The sequence below is a fragment of the Lutra lutra genome, chromosome 1 (genome assembly GCF_902655055.1).
Source record: "Lutra lutra chromosome 1, mLutLut1.2, whole genome shotgun sequence".
Classification (NCBI taxonomy): Eukaryota; Metazoa; Chordata; class Mammalia; order Carnivora; family Mustelidae; genus Lutra; species Lutra lutra.
Genome location: NC_062278.1, coordinates 40,674,335 through 40,692,044, shown reverse-complemented (window position 1 = coordinate 40,692,044; position 17,710 = coordinate 40,674,335). Strand labels below are relative to the sequence as shown.

The window sequence follows — 17,710 nt, the reverse complement described above, 5'->3', positions numbered from 1 at the left end:
GCCTGCGCATTAGGCGCAAGCGCCTGCGCACTGCGGCGCCTGAAGCTGCTGCCTTTGCCCTTACCTCAGCTGTTGCCCGCTCTTCCAGCGTGCGGGCTCGCGGCGTGGCGTGTCAGGCAGGGGTTTGCCGTGGTAGCAGAGCGTGGGAGACCGTCGGCGGTGTCGGGAAGCTTCTCTCTGCGGGTTCGTGGGGGCATTCTAACAGAAGATGAGCCTTGGTTAGCCCTTTCTTCCTTCCTTGGAGGAAGCTGGAAGTGGGGATCTCCAGTGTCTTAGGACAAGTGTGGGTCGTCCCGGAACCAGTTGGTTTACAACCATCCCGTTGCTGTCAATATCGGTACTTTCATAAGTGCAGGGGTTGATTGCAGGGCTGTGGTCCGAGCCCTGGTGGTGTTTGTTTCCGAAGTTCACGTTCTTTTCCGCCCTGACTCGTCAGCAATCTCCCAGGCGCTCACCCGCGTAGCCCCCTGTGGGTCCGGAGGCGTTCACCGGCCTGGCTGGGCCCAGGGTGCCAACCACTCGGTGTGTCTCTGGGAATCCTGTTCCTAGGCTTGAGAATGGCGGGGAAGGGAAGGAATAGGGAACAACTTTCTGAATGCAACACTATTTACTATTCTTGGCCGGAAACCAAAACAAAACAAAAATCACCCATATTTGTATCCTGGCTTAAACGTCTCCAATTCTATTTCTTAAAAATTTCGATTTCTTGGAATTGTTCAGGAAAAATTCATGAGTATACTGTGAACTTATTAGAATGCTATATAGCTGGATCTTGGTGCTTAATGTGGGGAGAGGAGCCCCTAAAGGAAAAGCATAATAAATTATTTAAAGAATACTTGTGCATATAAGCATAAATATGGAAAACATAGTCTTTGGAGCAAGACCTTAAAGTTCATTGTTTTACTTCATTGTGTGTGTGTGTGTGTACACACATACCTCAGTTTAATATATTATCTCGCTATTTAAAATCTTAATTCTGCTGTGAACTTTTTTCCTTCGAATGTGTTAGAGCTTTAAGAAATACTTGTCTTCCACAGGATAAAAATAGTAGTAGCCTTTGTTTCATGTCATTTCTGCCAGGGAAAACACTCCAGTAATAGTGTCAATAATATTAGTCACCTCTGGCTTATGAATCATGTCTCAAAGATTTCTAAGTGTTTGTGGGAGTCAGAATTTGCTTCCCCATTTTTTTCTCATCTCAAAGTCCTCAGGGCCATTGATAATCCTACTGTTGCTAGAATGTAGCTAAGAGACTGCTCAGGAGAACTTTCTCAGAGTGACGTGGTAAAATGCAAAGTGTAATTGTCTCATTCATCCTCAAATTATTCTAGATATTACGGGACAATGAAGAAGTACAGAAATGGGGAAAAAAATGTAAACAAGAACATGTAGGCTCTGCACATAAGGCCTGGCCTTTCTGGCGAAAACTCTGTGGCAAAAGGCGGTTTACCCTGGCTGCCTGTTGTAATGAATGGCACTGAGCTGTGCTTGAATGCATGAGAGGCAATAAGCTGTTATGTGCGTAGTAATCGTACTCCTCCCTGCAGCAGTCACCCTTGTTTTATTACTCCTATACAATCCCCCCCACTGACCCAATTGTAACAGTTGGGAAAATGCCAAAATACTTAGCAGCAACCATATGGAAGACCCTCCAAAAGTGCACAGCAGGAGCTAAAGACAGGGCTTGTTCATTACAATAAAGACAAAATAAAAATATGTAGTATTTAAACTCAGCGCTCTAATAGCTTGATTCTCCCATAGTTTGAAGCAGGCAGGTATTAGCTGATATGCACCGGACTAGCCGGCATTCACTCTGATTAGTTGGCGACCAAACTGTACCTGTTTATATTTTGTATCTCACTCCTAATTTAAAGGGTATATACACTTTAATATAGCTGAGAAGCTGAGACCTAGGACACCATGGAGCCAAAAACTAGAATACATGGGTATTTTTCATTCCTTTAAAACCATCACCATAAATGAAACAAAACACAAAAACTCTCACCATCATCACAAACTCACTGAATCAGTAAGACATCTATATAAGCATGATGGGTAGAGAAACCCTTTCAATTGTATTCTTTTACACTCTCATTAAGAAATGATGAATTAATAACCTATGGTCACATCATTCTGACCCAATGCTCTTCTTACAAATTGCTCAGATAGCAAAAAAAAAAATATTTATTACACACCTAATGCTACATACCATGCTATAGACAGGGGACATACCAGTGAAGAAACAAATACGGTTCTCCCCACTCTTCTCTTACCCACCTTTCCACCAGGTTTTTCATCTTTTCTCATTCACTTGCCACAATCCTGACACCAATTCCAATATGTGTGTATTTTTTCCCCGACACCAAGCAAGTCTCAGATACCAGCTAGGTGTTCCATGATTCAACTCCATTCTGACACTCTCTCCTTGGAGATTCCATAGGTTAAAGTTTCAGTCTTATGGACTGCCCCCGCTTCAGATATCAATCACAAATCCAGGTTGTTACTTGTGCTTCTGAATGACTAGCTAACAATCAGAAAATCCCATACCCTTCCCTCCAACCCCCGCCATAGATTTGAATAATTTGTTAGATGGGTTCACAGAACTCCGGAGCCCTGTTTATTCAATAGATTGCTGGTTTATTGCAAAATATATAAAGGATACAAATCAACAGCCAGAAGAAGAGATACTCAAGGCCAAGTTTCTGGATGCAGGAGTTTTTGTTCCCTTGGAGTCAGAAGCCCCAGCACAGTGTCATATAGAGGCATTATGATTTCACCAACCTGGAATTACCCTCAACCCTGTCCTCTTGGGTTTTCACAGACGCTTCGTAACATTGCATGACTGTTTAAATCACCAGCCAGTGGTGACTCAATTCCATCTCGAACCCCTCTCTACTCCCCAGAGGTTGCAGAGATGGGACTGAAATTTCCAGTCTTCTAATCACATTATTGGTTCCCTTAGTGACCCGCCCCCATCCTTAAGTGTTTTCTAAAATTCACCCCATATATTCAAAATAAAGTCAAGTGTGTTTGAAGAGGATTTGTTGTGGAAATCATCACTTAGAAAATTCCAAGGGCTTTAGGAGTTCCGTGCCAAACAGGACAAAGATCAAATATTTATTTCCTTTTATAAACTACAATATCATACCTGTCCATCACAGAGAAGCAGGTTTTGGCTCATTGTAAGAAAAAGAGCTATTCTGGGGCACCTGGGTGGCTCAGTGGGTTAAGCCTCTGCCTTCGGCACAGGTCATGCTCGCAGGGTCCTGGAATCAAGCCCTGCATCGGGCTCTGCTCAGTGGGGAGCCTGTTTCCCCCTCTCCCTCTGCCTGCCTCTCTGCCTACTTGTGATCTCTCTCTCTGTCAAATAAATAAATAAAATCTTAAAAAAAAAAAGAGAAGAAAAAAAGAATTATTCTAAAATGGGATGAGTGCTGCCCGAGTTATTAAGTTCCTTGTCAAGGAACTGCTCGAAGAGGAGCAGGTTGTTGTAGACAGGATTCTTAAAGGAATCAAAGGCTTGATGAGAAAGTTTCTAAGGTTTCTTTAAAATCTGAAATTTAATTGGCTAACATAGAGTTCAGGCCAAATACTTTGGTGTATTGTGTTTTACACCCTACAGATAATACTACCAAATCCTGTTGGCTTCACCTTTAAAGTTATTATAAAGCCAAAAAGATAGAGTATTTCATCATTTGGAATCATCCTGATGTAGGTGACATTTATTTCTCATGTGGATCATTACCTATGTTATTTCCTTGCATCTATCCAGACCTCATTCCACTTTTGTCTCAATATAATATTGCAGGATTTCTTTTCCTTCTTTCTGTGCCTGCGGTTCCTGGTCACGCCACTTTGAAGAATGAAGAAGTAGACAAGATAGAGTTCTGGGCAGCAAAGCAAGGTTTATTCAGAGTAAAACAAAGTTGACTGAGTGGTAATACAAAGCTCCCAAAGAGGTAAGGGACCCAAGGGGTTGCCACTAGAGTTTCTAAGTCTAGGGGGTTTTATGCAATTATTGGAGGACTGTTTTAGTTTGATTAATCCTCCCTATGCTCTCATTCAATTGGGTTTTTGTCATCTACCTATCATTGGGGAAGGGTGGAGGGCTCCTTCCCAGGTGGTGTAAAATCCTTTTAAGACTGATTTCCTCTTAGGGCAGGGGGGGACCCTTGTCCCTGCCTCCCTTTCTTCCAGCTATCCTTCATCAATAGCAGATAGAGTGGTCCTGTTAAAATATGGTTAAAATAGGGGTGCCTGGGTGGCTCAGTGGGTTAAAGCCTCTGCCTTCGGCTCAGGTCATGATCCCAGGGTCCTGGGATCGAGCCCCACATTGGGCTCTCTGCTCTACAGGGAGTCTGCTTCCCCCTCTCTCGCTCTGCCTGCCTCTCTGCCTACTTGTGATCTCTGTCTGATAAATAAAATCTTTAAAAAAATATATGGTTAAAATATGGATCAGATCATGCTGTTCTGTTCCTCAAAAAGGATCAATGTATTCCCAATTCTTAGGTCTGGAGCTCACACACATGTGTGCACGTGCACACACACACACACACACACACACACACACATATCTGTTCTACAGACTAAACTTCTGTTGTTTATCCATAAATGTCCAAATTTTTACTGCCATGTTGCCCTCCTAATTATTTGCTTTCATTATGTGTCACTCAGGTGAAACATAACTATTTAGATGCAATCTTAGAATTATACTATCCATTACTGCCCTTGTTCCGTATACTGTATTTCTGACAGCACTCCCTTCAAGTGCATTAGCATTCTTTGAATCATATCAAACTTTTTTAGTCAAGTAAAACTTTGGCATTTTTTAAGAAATACAAATTCCTGCTTAGTCCTCCCCATCCTCTATTTAATTGATGGATAATTTTAACCTGAAAAGCTAAAAACAAAACTTTTTGTGCATCACTAGAGACATCTATTCATCTTTGTATTTACTCAATTATAAGCACTTTCGAGGCATTGTAGGTATCTCTGAATCCATTTATACTAAATCATCAAGGTTTTATTTAAATTTCAGTTTTAGGACCATTTTGAAGATTTTTGTAATTTTTAATAAGACAGAAAGACATTTCTGTGAAAATTAAGGTAACTCATGCCTATGTTTTATTCATACTTTATCAGTTATAGCTACCATAAAGATAAAAGAGATGAGTTGAGTTTGGCATAATTCATACCTAAGGAAAAAATACTCCATATGATCAATGGTTTCTTTCTCAAGTATTAATAAAATATAATTTAATAATCTGTTTTAAATTGTTTTCTAGAGTATTTCATAACATAGTTTCCTCTTCTTTGAAAACTGGTTATTTGCCATTCATTTGCTTTTAGTATCTTAGGTTAAAATTTGAATGGATGCCCTTTTCTACTCTGTTGGCTCTTGATGTGTACAATGTCAAGGCTGAGAGTGCTGACTCTGGACACAAACTGCCTGGGTCTGTAATCAACTCTGCCACTTTTCAGCTAATTAGACCTAGGGCAAGTCACTGAACCTCTCCATGTCCATTTCATCCATATAAAATCACCTTCATATATGGCTGTTGAAAAATTAAATAAGCTAATATATACAAAATGCCCAGATTAGGCCTGACACATAATAAGCACTAACAAGGTATTACCTAATTACCTATCTTGGTATTGTTTCCAGCCTACCTTTCCATGTTTCCTCAAGAGTAATCTCTCTACTTTGAAATTCACTTAGTCCTAGATACATTCACTCTATTAGATATTCCTCCCCATTAGTCTGTCCTTCTCCTTAATTAAAAAAAAAAATCTGTTTTTCTTGTCCTTGATTCTATTATTTTTATGGGAGTTGACTTGTATGTGTAACATTGTTTTTCATTATATTTATTTATCTATCTATCTATTTATTAATTTATTTGAAAGGGAGGGGGCCAGAGGAGGGAGGGAGAGGGAGAGAGAATCTTAAGTAGCTCCATGCCTAGCATGTGAGCCCAACGTGGGGCTCCATTTCACAACCCTGAGATCATGACCTGAGCTGAAATCAAGATTCTGGAGCTTAACTGAGCCACCCAAGTGCCCCTTGGTTTTCATTATCTTAGGGAGACTCATTACAGGTTTATTTGTATTGTTTTTTTTTTCTTCCTGGCATCAGCTCCTAAGCTCCTTGGGTTCAGAAAGGATGTGTTGTCATACTCTTCAATCATTTCCCTATTGTAAGATACATATATTTTTTAAATATAACAATGCAGTAACATCTTTGTATATCTCTGTTGTAATATTTTTAATGGGAAAATGACATATATGTAATATATGTTGCATATTACATATATGTTACATATTACATATATGTCATTTTCCCATTAAAAATATATATAATAGAAATATATAGAGATATATAGATAGAGATATACATATATATCTAGTATATTTGTATTGACTTGACATACTCAATTTCAAGCCTCCCTATATACGTAGGGCATCCAACATTATCCATCTCTATAAACAACATAGATCTAGAGAGCCCGGTTCAAAATCAATAAATAATTTTGTCTAGCTCTAGGTAAGGATTTTGTGTGGATATCCCCTTTTGTATTTCCTGTTATTTGGACATACTCTAAGATATTTTGCTATTCTATTAGCTCTCTTATATTTTGCTCTATTAGCTCTCTTATATTAATAATGCTAGTACCGGGATGCCTGGGTGGCTCAGTGGGTTAAGCCTCTGCCTTCAGCTCAGGTCATGATCTCGGGGTCCTGGGATTGAGCCCCACATCACGCTCTCTGCTCGGTGGGGAGCCTGCTTCCCCCTCTGTCTGCCTGCCTCTCTACCTGCTTGTGATCTTTCTCTCTGTCAAATAAATAAATAAAATCTTTTAAAAAAAAGATTTTGAATAATGCTGGTACAAAGTATGACTTTATAAACAAAATTACGACTAACATGTCAACTTATATAGCATTAAAAAGTTTAGAAACATTGCATAGGACAGAAAGAGTCACTGGCAAAATTTTAAAATCTCATTTCTTACAAAAGGTTAAAAAAAAAAAGACAACAGAGGAATGAAATGGCTTTTCAAAGTCCTATAGCTAGTATGAAATTGAGTCAGAATATGTGAGGACAAACTCTTTTAGTATGTTTATACTTCATAGCCTCACGTAGGGTCTGTTTGTCAATTCCCTTGCGACTGTAACTAGACAGGTTGTATGTGCTCGGGGGGGAAGGACAGCCAAGAACGTGGACTAAGGTTGCTACTTCCAGTGATCACTCAACAGAGGCATACAAGGTTTGATTTCAGGGAAGGGTCAGCTACCTCCCCTCCTGCTCCCCTCTCTTCTCAGTGTTCAACATCTCTTCGTGGATTCCCTCCCCCAACCCCCGCAACCTCTCCAAATTCAGAGCAGATAGGCAGCACTTACTTTGCTTGACTAAAGAAAACACTCAAAACGAGATTAGCTCACACAGATGGATAATTTTTGTGCATTTAAAGCCAAGTAATGTGTGCACCATTGTCTCATGTTTCAGCGTGTTCACTATGTTTTAATGTTAAAATGTGGAATTTTTTCCTGTAATTTCTGAATCCATGCTTTCTAGTTCCAGAAATTCACCTCATTTCTCTCTTTGTCAAATCTTGCTTTTAAAAATATATGCCATAAAGAACAAGTCAGACTAGTCAGACATTTAGTCGATGAAAAAGCTAAATGAGTAACCTATATGTGTGTGGCTGCACATCATTGGTTTTATAGTCTAAGAGAGTTCATGTGTTATTTGGAATATGTAACAACATGATCCTTTTTGAAAAATAAAATAAACTTTGCCCTGAATTCCTCACAGTGTTAATAGTAGTTGCACATGAGTAAATCAAGACAGAATTTGTGCCCCCTGGCACAACAGAACATATGTATATACTTGCTCTTCAATCCAATAAGGACTCTAGAGTGCAGAACTACTACCACACAAAATAGAAATGAACTTCAATATAGGGGTAATGGATTTGAATCTTCAATAAAATAAACCTTAATAGCTATCTCACTTTCTATTTCAAATGAATAGAAATTAAGAGAGGCTCTGGATGTGAGGTCGTGGTAAATTAGTAAAATAATTTGCTGAAGCAAAGGCATTGTGTTTTCTGTACAAATAAGGTGGCCTTTTAATAAGGCCCATTTCAAGCGACATTTAAGCAGTCTTCTCTTCATGGTTTTGTTCAGTCTTGTTAACACGTATAGAGCGGTTGCTATATAAAGTAGGTGATGCTTGTTAGTAACTCAGAGGGATGTAAAAATGAAGTAGATAGGAATTTTGTTTTAAAGAATTTAGAAGTCTAATAAAGATATTAATAAGGAACATTCAGAATTAGATGACAAGGGGGACACCTGCATGGCTCAGTCAGTTAAGTGTTTGCCTTTGGCTCAGGTCATGACCCCAGGGTCTTAGAAAGTCCTGTGTTGGATTCCCTGCTCAGTGGGGAGCCTGCTTCTCCCTCTGCCTACTGCTGCCACTCCTCCTGCCTGTACACACTCTCTCTCACTGATAAATAAATTTAAAAATCTTGAAAAAAATAGAATTAGGTGACAAGGAAATATATGTGGCTATAAAAACGTGGGGCCACAAACAAAACTGTGTAATTAATTGAATTTATAACTGTAAATTTATAACTGTAAATTTCCAAAAATATTTGGAAATATTTCAGATAGCTGGATTATAATTAATGTATTAAATTAAGAAATGTATCTTCATTTAAAAACTAGGTTAAATGTATATCTCCTTTTACATTTGTTTCTCTTAATGTTCAAGGAGGTGATCCAGAGGTTCAAAGATGCCTAAGAGGAGATGAAACATTAAAACAATTTTGAAAATAATTTTGGACATTTTTGACACAAAGAAATAGAATGTCCAAAGTGCAGAAGTCTGAACTTATTGATAGTAATGATAAATAATACCTGATTGTATATAATGTTCAGACTCCTAGAGATGACTATATTGTATTTACTTGGTTTAATAGGAGGACTGCTTATCTTTGCCTTCTCTACTGCTACTATAATTGTGAGAATTACAGTTTAGGCTACAAGCCACCATCTCAAAATATAAAATTAAAATTAAGAATTTGGGGCACCTGGGTGGGTCAGTGGGTTCTCTGCCTTTGGCTCAGGTCATGATCCCAGGGTTCTGGGATCGAGCCCCGCATCGGGCTCTCTGCTCAGCAGGGAGACTGCTTCCTCCTCTCTCTCTGCCTGCCTCTCTGCCTACTTTGCGATCTCTATCTGTCAAATAAATAAATAAATCTTTAAAAAATAATAAAATAAAATAAAATTAAGAATTTAATATTACACTCACATTATAAAATTTTAAGATAATCATTCATAAACGAAGACCTGGATATTGTTTGTTGGGCTCTGCTTGTTAATGTTTTTACACCTAGTTTTGGGATTTCTCTCTTCTGAGACTAACTTTGATAAGATTCTTTAGATAACACAATCAATAATCATATTTAGTGATGGCCTACTCTACGTATAGTATAAAGAGATATAAAGTGTTAAGATAGGGTCTCTGCCTAATTAAGAATAACCTATTTTGGATGATGACAACCAACCCTACAAGCAAAGTTACTTGTAGTAAGAAGGTTAAATTTGTAGTTAATAATACCAAGTTGATCTGTCACATCAGAACAGACTTTATCGATTACACCAGTTTTTATGACAATAGTTGTTGCCTCTGGAGATGTAGAGAGTCTCAAGTACAATTTGGAGATTAGCTGGCACAGGCTCAAGTTTGTAAGGGAGCCTGTTTAGAAGCTGATTTTTCCTGATCTCTCTATGGAATGTCTACCTTTTGTTTTACTACCAGAAGGATGCTGTATGAGTTTGCTATTTTTGCTCTTACAAATTAGCACAAACTTAGTAGCTTAAAACAACTTAAATGTATTATTTTATAGTTATGGAAGCAAGGAGTCCAAAATCATCTCACTGAACTGAAATCAAAGTTTCAACAGGGCTATGTTCCTTCTGGAACCTCAAGTGGCAAATCTGCTTCCTGCCTTTCCAATTTTTAGAGGCTGACTGAATTCTTTGTCTCCTTGCCCCTTCCTCCATCTTCAAATCCAGCAGTGTCGCATCTTTAAATCTGTCTCTGACTCTGACTCTCCTTTAAGGTCTCTCATTTAAGGTCACTTGTAATTGCATTGGGTCTCCCAGATATTCCAAGATTGCCTCCTTATTTTAAAGTTAGCTGATTAGCAACCATAACTCCATGAGCAATTTTAATTTTTCTTTGCCATTTAACATAACATTTTCACAGGTTCCAGGCATTAGGATGTGGATACCATGAAGGGATAGCATTCTACCTGCCACAGGTGAGACTAATTTTTTTTTTTAAGATTTTATTTTTTTGACAGATAGAGATCACAGGTAGACAGAGAGGTAGGCAGAGAGAGGAGGAAGCAGGCTCCCCACTGAGCAGAGAGCCCGACTCGGGGCTTGATCCCAGGACCCTGGGATCATGACCTGAGCCGAAGGCAGAGGCTTTAACCCACTGAGCCACCCAGGCACCCCAAGACTAATTTTTAAAAACAGTATGAATCATTGGTTCTGCATAACATTCTTTGGATTATTCTAGTTATTGACTGTTTTTCAATGGTACCTAACACCTCCCATAGGATTATAAAGAGCACTGTTGACCTTACTGATATGCATATGCTATTCTTTGCTATTACTGTGCCATGGTTACATGTGTGCAAAATGGTCATCTATCTAGCCTTCATTTGGCAGGAGTATTTTTGATTCCTTCTCATATCAGCCCTAACAGATTTCTAGAAAAGGGAGTAAAAGATATTTGGACAAAACTGACATGAAATTTTTCATTGAAACAGACTTGGTTTAATACTTTGTTCTAAATTCTCTGCCCTAGGGATATGTTACATTAGTATTTAATCAAACTTTTATTTAATTGATATTTAATTTTGGACTCGAACTGCATTCATGGTATTAACCACCAACATATTTAAAGTTTAAATAATGGACTGCTTGTTTTAATCCTTCGCATATATCTAGCACATAAGGATCCAATAAATACCTGTTCTATTGAATGAACAATATTCAATCAAAATTTAGGTTACAGTGAAATACATTTCAAAAATGCATACTTAAATGGCTCAATTTTATTGAAAGACAAACTAGGTAATCTAGATCAAAATGCTCAATAACTTTATTCAGTCATTAATTTCTTCACGTGTTCATTCACTTATGCTAAAATTTTAGAGGTAAAACGGATCTTATAGGTCATCTATTATAAGCTCTTTATTTTGCAATATCAGGGATCCACAGCAAAAAATTGCCGAACCTGTTGGCCAGTGAAAGATTTACAGGTAGAAACTCAGATGACACAATTCTCAAGCCAATGCTTGTCCTGTCTCACAGATCTGTTTTAATAAGAAAGCAGAGAATACACAAGAAGAGATAAGATCTGGGAGGCAGTCTGAGAAATCTGCAGTCCTTGTCGATACATTTAAACATCTTAACTTATGAAGAAATGACAGGATGTTCCCTCCACCTTCAGTGCCAAGGATATAATTCATATAGTTCATTGAAGCTGGTTGTGTAGATATGAGGGGACAGACCTTTAGATACACGTCTAATTCTCTTAGGTACATTTGAACTAGGAATTGTTTTCTTTCAACAAATAATTTCTGCCATTCATGTGGAGATTCAGGAGAGTACTCATTAATATTTTTATAAAGATAATCTAATTTGAATGAAGACAAAATTATTCTAAGTCAGAAGCATAAATGGGCAGAGGAGAGATCCGTCCCTAAAAGGAATGATGCAGAAATGGGATTGGGATTATGGAGATGGAATTTTTTTTGAAGATTTTTGAAGATTTTTATCCATAATCTGCTAAGGAAATGAGAAAGTGACGAAAGCAATTCCACAAATGAGTTGGGATGTACACATGTACCCAGATCACCATTTAATTTCTAAGCCATGAGAGACCATTCTTAATTCTCACAGTTTTCTCAAACCTGGCCCAAGTTTATCTTATTTAAGGTGATGGAGTAAGGATTGAAAGAAAGAACTAGCATTTCCGCGAGATGTATATTCTACATCTGCATTGCAGAAGCCAAAAGCACAAAAATACTAAGGGCAGACATTTTAACCCCAAATTACAAAGATTCAACATATTTTAGGATATGTTTTCACACTGAAAAATAAATTACAACAGGTTTTATGTTAAGAGAACATGTGATGACAAACTAGACATTTCCAAAATAGAAGTGTTGGTCAGTTACATTATATAATGCAAATATAAATTATGGTTCATCTTCATCACTTAGTAATATCTGACATTACAAGAGAGGTCATTTTATCTTTCTACATTTGCCCATAATCCATTACACAGTAAAGCAGACCTAAGCACAAGGTTGTGTTACCAAAGGAGGTTGGAGACTCTCTCCTTGGGGGTCATAAATATAGTTTTCCATCTGCTGGAGACTATTTAGGTGAAACATGCCTGAAGTCAGGGGCTGGATCAGATGATCTCTGGGGGTCTCTTCCAGCCTTTTGAGTCTTTGAGAGAAATTTCTAATCAGCATGTTAATGAGTACTTTAAATTTGTATTCTGGTTTCCTTGAAGATAATTACCAGAAACACTAAGTGGAGAACAGCATTTCTAAATACCCGTTTAAAAGAAGAAGATGAAAGAAAAGAAAGAAAGAAAAAAAACCCCACAGTGTTCTGTTTAAAGAGAGAGAGAAAAAAAGAGGTAATACAATGTGACCCACTTGATATCAAAGAAGGCAATTACTTGAGAAGGTAGTATGGTTCAGTGGTCTTGGTAACGTCTGAAAAAGTCCAAGGCTACTGGATCTTTTCCCTGTTCTTATGATGTCTTGCTGTGTGACCCAGGGCAAGTCACTTGACCTTAGTTTCCTCATCTGAAAACACAAGACCCCAGGAGTTGTGCTTGATTACCTGACTAATATCAAGCTACAGGAATTAAATGAAGAATGGAATTTCATTTTGGGCTTCATCACTACTGTGGCGATGACAGATGGGAATCGTATGAATGAGGTTAGCCCCTGCGCTTCATTAACTGATAAAAAAAGTCTGAATGACATGGTAAACATGGTAAACTAAACTTTGAAAACCCTGGAAGAGATCTTAACTTCGATATTATACAGATGAGCATGCGGCAAAGATTTATTTTTATTTTGGTATTATGAAAAATCAATTGTGATATTATCCTGTGTTTCATTAATCTATTTCCTCCAGAATTGGCCCTTGGGAAAATCATGTACTAGGTTAGGCCAATATCTCTTCTTCCTGTACTTAAGTTTTAGAGAGAAAACAATCTTTTTATTACTATTGGCATATAGTTTTTTTGTAAGTGAGAACAAAAGTATATTAGTCCAAATTACTTTTCTCCCTGTGCCCGTCCTTTCTTTCCTACAGTAAAATAAATTTAATCTGAATTTTTATACTTGTCACAAAATATGATTTTCTCTGGGTGACTAAGCTGGCATTTCCTAAACCTGGCACCTAACGTTAAATGCTTAGTTCCATGCTATTTTCAATAAAATATATTTTTTTCCCACCAGAGATCATGCTTGTTTTAATAAACATACCCTAAACAAGACATGAGGTAGGAATTTTAAAAACTTATGTTTTGACACACTCTTCAGAGAAAACAAATAACAAATTAAAAAAAAAAAACTAAGATGATAAAAAGATGAATTGATGTTATGTTTGTGATGACCAAGTTTGGAAAACTGTAACATCTATACCAGATTAGAGATATATGAATTCTACTAGTAACCATTATCTATATTTCAATACACTATGTATCTCCATTAAAGTGAAAGAGCCAAATCCATCCTGAAAAAGTAGTTGGCATTTCGTTAGAGATTGTAATTATATGCAGCCTTTTGTTCACAAACACTAAAGAGAGGGCAGGGCTATCACTGGAAATACTGCTCTACCTAAAGGTTTGGGGAATCATAAATTCTGGTTCCTGCTCTGCTATTCAGTTTTTAGATGGCATTATATCTTAGTCCCGCCATCTGTACGGTATGAATAATCATATTTTGCTAACTCACAGGTGTGTTGTAAAGGATAGGCAATAAAAAGTAACTCTGAACATATAACCATTCTCAGCGCCCTGATAATAAGGAAAACAAGTGGTTAAGAGATACAAAACAAATGCATTGAACTTTATAATAAAATTCTGAGAATCACATTTAAGTTCATTAAAATTTTTTTTTTCTGTGATATTTACCTACCAAAATTTTCATAGAACTTTATTCACAAAATGTACATCATTTGGACTTTGGCATGAAATTCCAAATGAAATGAAATTCCAAATTCCAGATCAGGTACATTTTGTGAAAAAAATTTCATTGCAGAGTCTTTAAGGGACAACAAAGGAGAAATCATATCCTGAACCTACCGAGTTTTTGTATCTCTCTGTGGAGGGATCAGGGAGATTCTCACTGTAAGTCTATGCAGTATTTAATATTAAGTTGCGCTTCTAATTGAAGGATTGGACAGTATACTTTATCAGAAGAGCAGGGCCTACATCAGCTATTAAGAAACTTTTTGCTCCAGGTGTTGACATTTATTAACACGCAGAAATAAAATGCCCAGGAGCCTTTGTGTCTCAGCCTTCTGAAGTTTGAATTCTGAGGATACCAAATCAATATGCCCAATTTGGTCAAGCGTCTAACCCCAGATATTCAGAGTATACATACGGTCACTAAGCTCCCACTTTTGGTTATTCATGATCTCCCAAATATAGGAAGAATTGAGAATCGCCCCAGGTAGTGACTTTTAAAAGCAGGTTACGCAAACTGATGGCTACCAGAGGGGAGATCAGCAGGAGGATGGGTGAAATAGATGATGGAGAGTAAAGAGGACCCTTGTGCTGAGTACCAGGTATGTATGTTAAGTATTGAATCACTGAATTCTACACCTGAAACTAATATCACATGGTATGTTAACTAACTGGAATTTAAATAAAAACCTAAAAAAATAAAGTAAAAGCATGTTACTGAATGTTCATAATCTTTTGGTATAGGGGAGAAAGATAGTAACTCACACTTCCTTGTCTTCCTGCTTGAGAGAACTATTTCCTACTATTTACAACCCAATAAACACTTTTTTGTCTTGGCTCCTTTACCCTTGGTGGAAGAAAATCAGGATTAAAACAGGCAGAGACGGAAGTTGCTTGTTTCTAAATTCCTTTCTTTTTATGACTTTCTGGGAGGATTTTGCCCTAAACATTACACTTTCTTTTACCAGCCTCTCTTAGTTTTTCTTTTTGTGAAATTTGAGTTTCCTAAAAGAAAAATTAGATAAGTAATACAAATAAATATGTTGAAGAGCTCTGCTTCAAGTGTTAGGAAAGTCAGAAGGAAAGAGAATGTCAAATGTGGGTAGTCAAAATTGTGAATATCATGCATAGTGAATGAAAAGCATGGGTCAGAGAAAAAGGCCATTTTATGATTATCATTGGTGAATTGTGGTTTCATTAGTGTAGTGCAGAAGGTCAAAATACTTTGGCGTAAAGAGCAAGTGATGGTGAGAAAAAGTGAAGTCAGCAAGTATAAAATACACTTCAAAATTTTGAGAGTTCTCTAAGTAATGTAGGAAGTGAAGTCATCTATTGAGAAAGAAGTAAATGGGTAGAATTGTGAGTGGAAAAGAACAGAAGTTTTGGAAGAGTCAGTGTGCTGAATTCCCTTGAAATCAACAATATTTTGTTGTTTATAAGGAACAATTTTTTCCCTAACATTTTAACAGCTGATGGCAACTTAAAATCATTGCTGGCTGTCTTGATGTAACTGCTATTTCCAGCACATATGGGAACTCGATCATGGCTGTTCATACTGTCACTTAAATTGAGTTATGTGCATTGCTAAAAATGTCATCAAAAAGATTACTTACTTTGTGATTCAGTATTGAAACAATAAGTTATTTTATACTCAGAAAGGCATGTACCCAGAGCAGTGAGGCATGAATTAGATATTAATGAAGCAAATATTCATGGGGCGGGGAGGTGGGAATGAACACAATTCTATAAATTTCTTGTAAAGAACAACTGAAAGCTTTAATGAGATCCAAGAATATAAGGCACATATATTTATTACAGAGTTGTTTGTAAAAAGACCAGCTATCACACACCAAGCAATACAGTTGAAGGAAAGGAAAATTGCCATATACCTCAGAACAGATGAGTGAACTTTGAAATCAATGAGAATTTGGTGTGACCAGCTGAATTATAACACAGGATTATCATTAACGTGTTTCACATCCATTGGTCAGAAACTTCCAGCTAGTTGAATAGTAGCACTTTCTCTTCCAGCCACTGAAGTACTTTCTCTTCTTTCAGCTGAAGAAAACTGAATAAATACATGTGGGTTTTTTTTTGGGGGGGGGGTGGAATAAATATATGTTTAATCAAATAGGATAAACTGATAAATCCTAGAGCTCTTTGGCATGCTGTAAACTTATAATGTCAATAGCAGTGCACTAGATGATGATCATGAGCACCGATGGAGAAAGGCGATGTGTCATCATGATACTGTACATGACTGCCGATGGCCAGCATCTCCTCCATGTTAAATTTTAACCTCAAACGATTTCTGAAGAATATCTCAGAATATCTCCTCAAAAATGCTACTCTGGGGGCGCCTGGGTGGCTCAGTGTGTTAAGCCTCTGCCTTCGTCTCAGGTCATGATCCCAGGATCCTGGGATCGAGCCCCGCATCGGGCTCTCTGCTCAGCAGGAGCCTGCTTCCCCCTCTCTCTGCCTGCCTCTCTGCATACTTGTGATCTCTGTCTGTCAAATAAATAAATAAAATCTTTAAAAAAAAATGCTACTCTGTATTTGCACACACGTGCATGGGTGCACACACACACACACACACACACACACACACACAGATGGTTGGTGAATGGGCAAGCTGATAAACGAGATAAACATTTTCTGAAAGAGATAACTAGGAAACTTTCTTCACAAGTGTTAATGTTTTGCTTCTTAATTTTAGTTTGTTAGTGGACATGCACCTGGCTCGTTTAAAAATAAGCTTACTCAAACTATGTTGACTGAAGTTATTATTGATGCCAGTGTGAGTAAACAACTGCAACCTCATGATTTTCAATCAACTGACCATTTAATCACCATCTGAAGAAGGCCACTGGTCCTTGTTTTTGAAAGAAAACTATTTATTGACACATTGTAGTATGATTGATAAAGTGTCAGACATCAAAAACTGGCAAATGGAAGTCAAGAGTCTAGATGAAAATTTTGAAGAAAACAGTGAAGGTTTAAGAAATAACAATGCATCAGGGCACCTGGGTGGCTCAGTTGGTTAAGCATCCCACTCGATTTCAGTTTGGGTCATAATCTCAGGGTTGTGAGATGGAGCCCTGTTTCAGGCTCTGCGCTCAACAGGGAGTCTGCTTGAGATTCTTTCTCTCCCTTTTCCTCTGCTTCTACCCCAGTGTGTTCTCTCTGTCTCTCAAATACATTTTTTTTAAGATTTCTTATTTACTTATTTGACAGAGAGAGTCAGCAAGAGAGGGAACACAGGCAGGGGAGTGGGAGAGGGAGAAGCAGGCTTCCCACAGAGCAGGGAGCCCGATAAGGGGCTCAATTCCAGGACCCTGGGATCATGACCCCAGCCAAAGGCAGGCACCCAATGACCCAGGGACCCCCAAATAAATTAATAAAATCTTTGGGGGG

The 17,710-nt window shown here is 37.8% G+C and overlaps 1 long non-coding RNA gene across 1 annotated transcript; it reads left to right on the top strand.

Moving 5' to 3' along the window:
* Positions 1–51: 51 nt before the first annotated feature.
* On the top strand, positions 52–12,716 carry LOC125095762 (uncharacterized). The gene is made up of 3 exons (XR_007125942.1): positions 52–183; positions 10,271–10,325; positions 12,602–12,716. It is a non-coding gene; the product is annotated as an uncharacterized LOC125095762 (long non-coding RNA).
* The last annotated feature ends 4,994 nt before the right edge of the window (positions 12,717–17,710 follow it).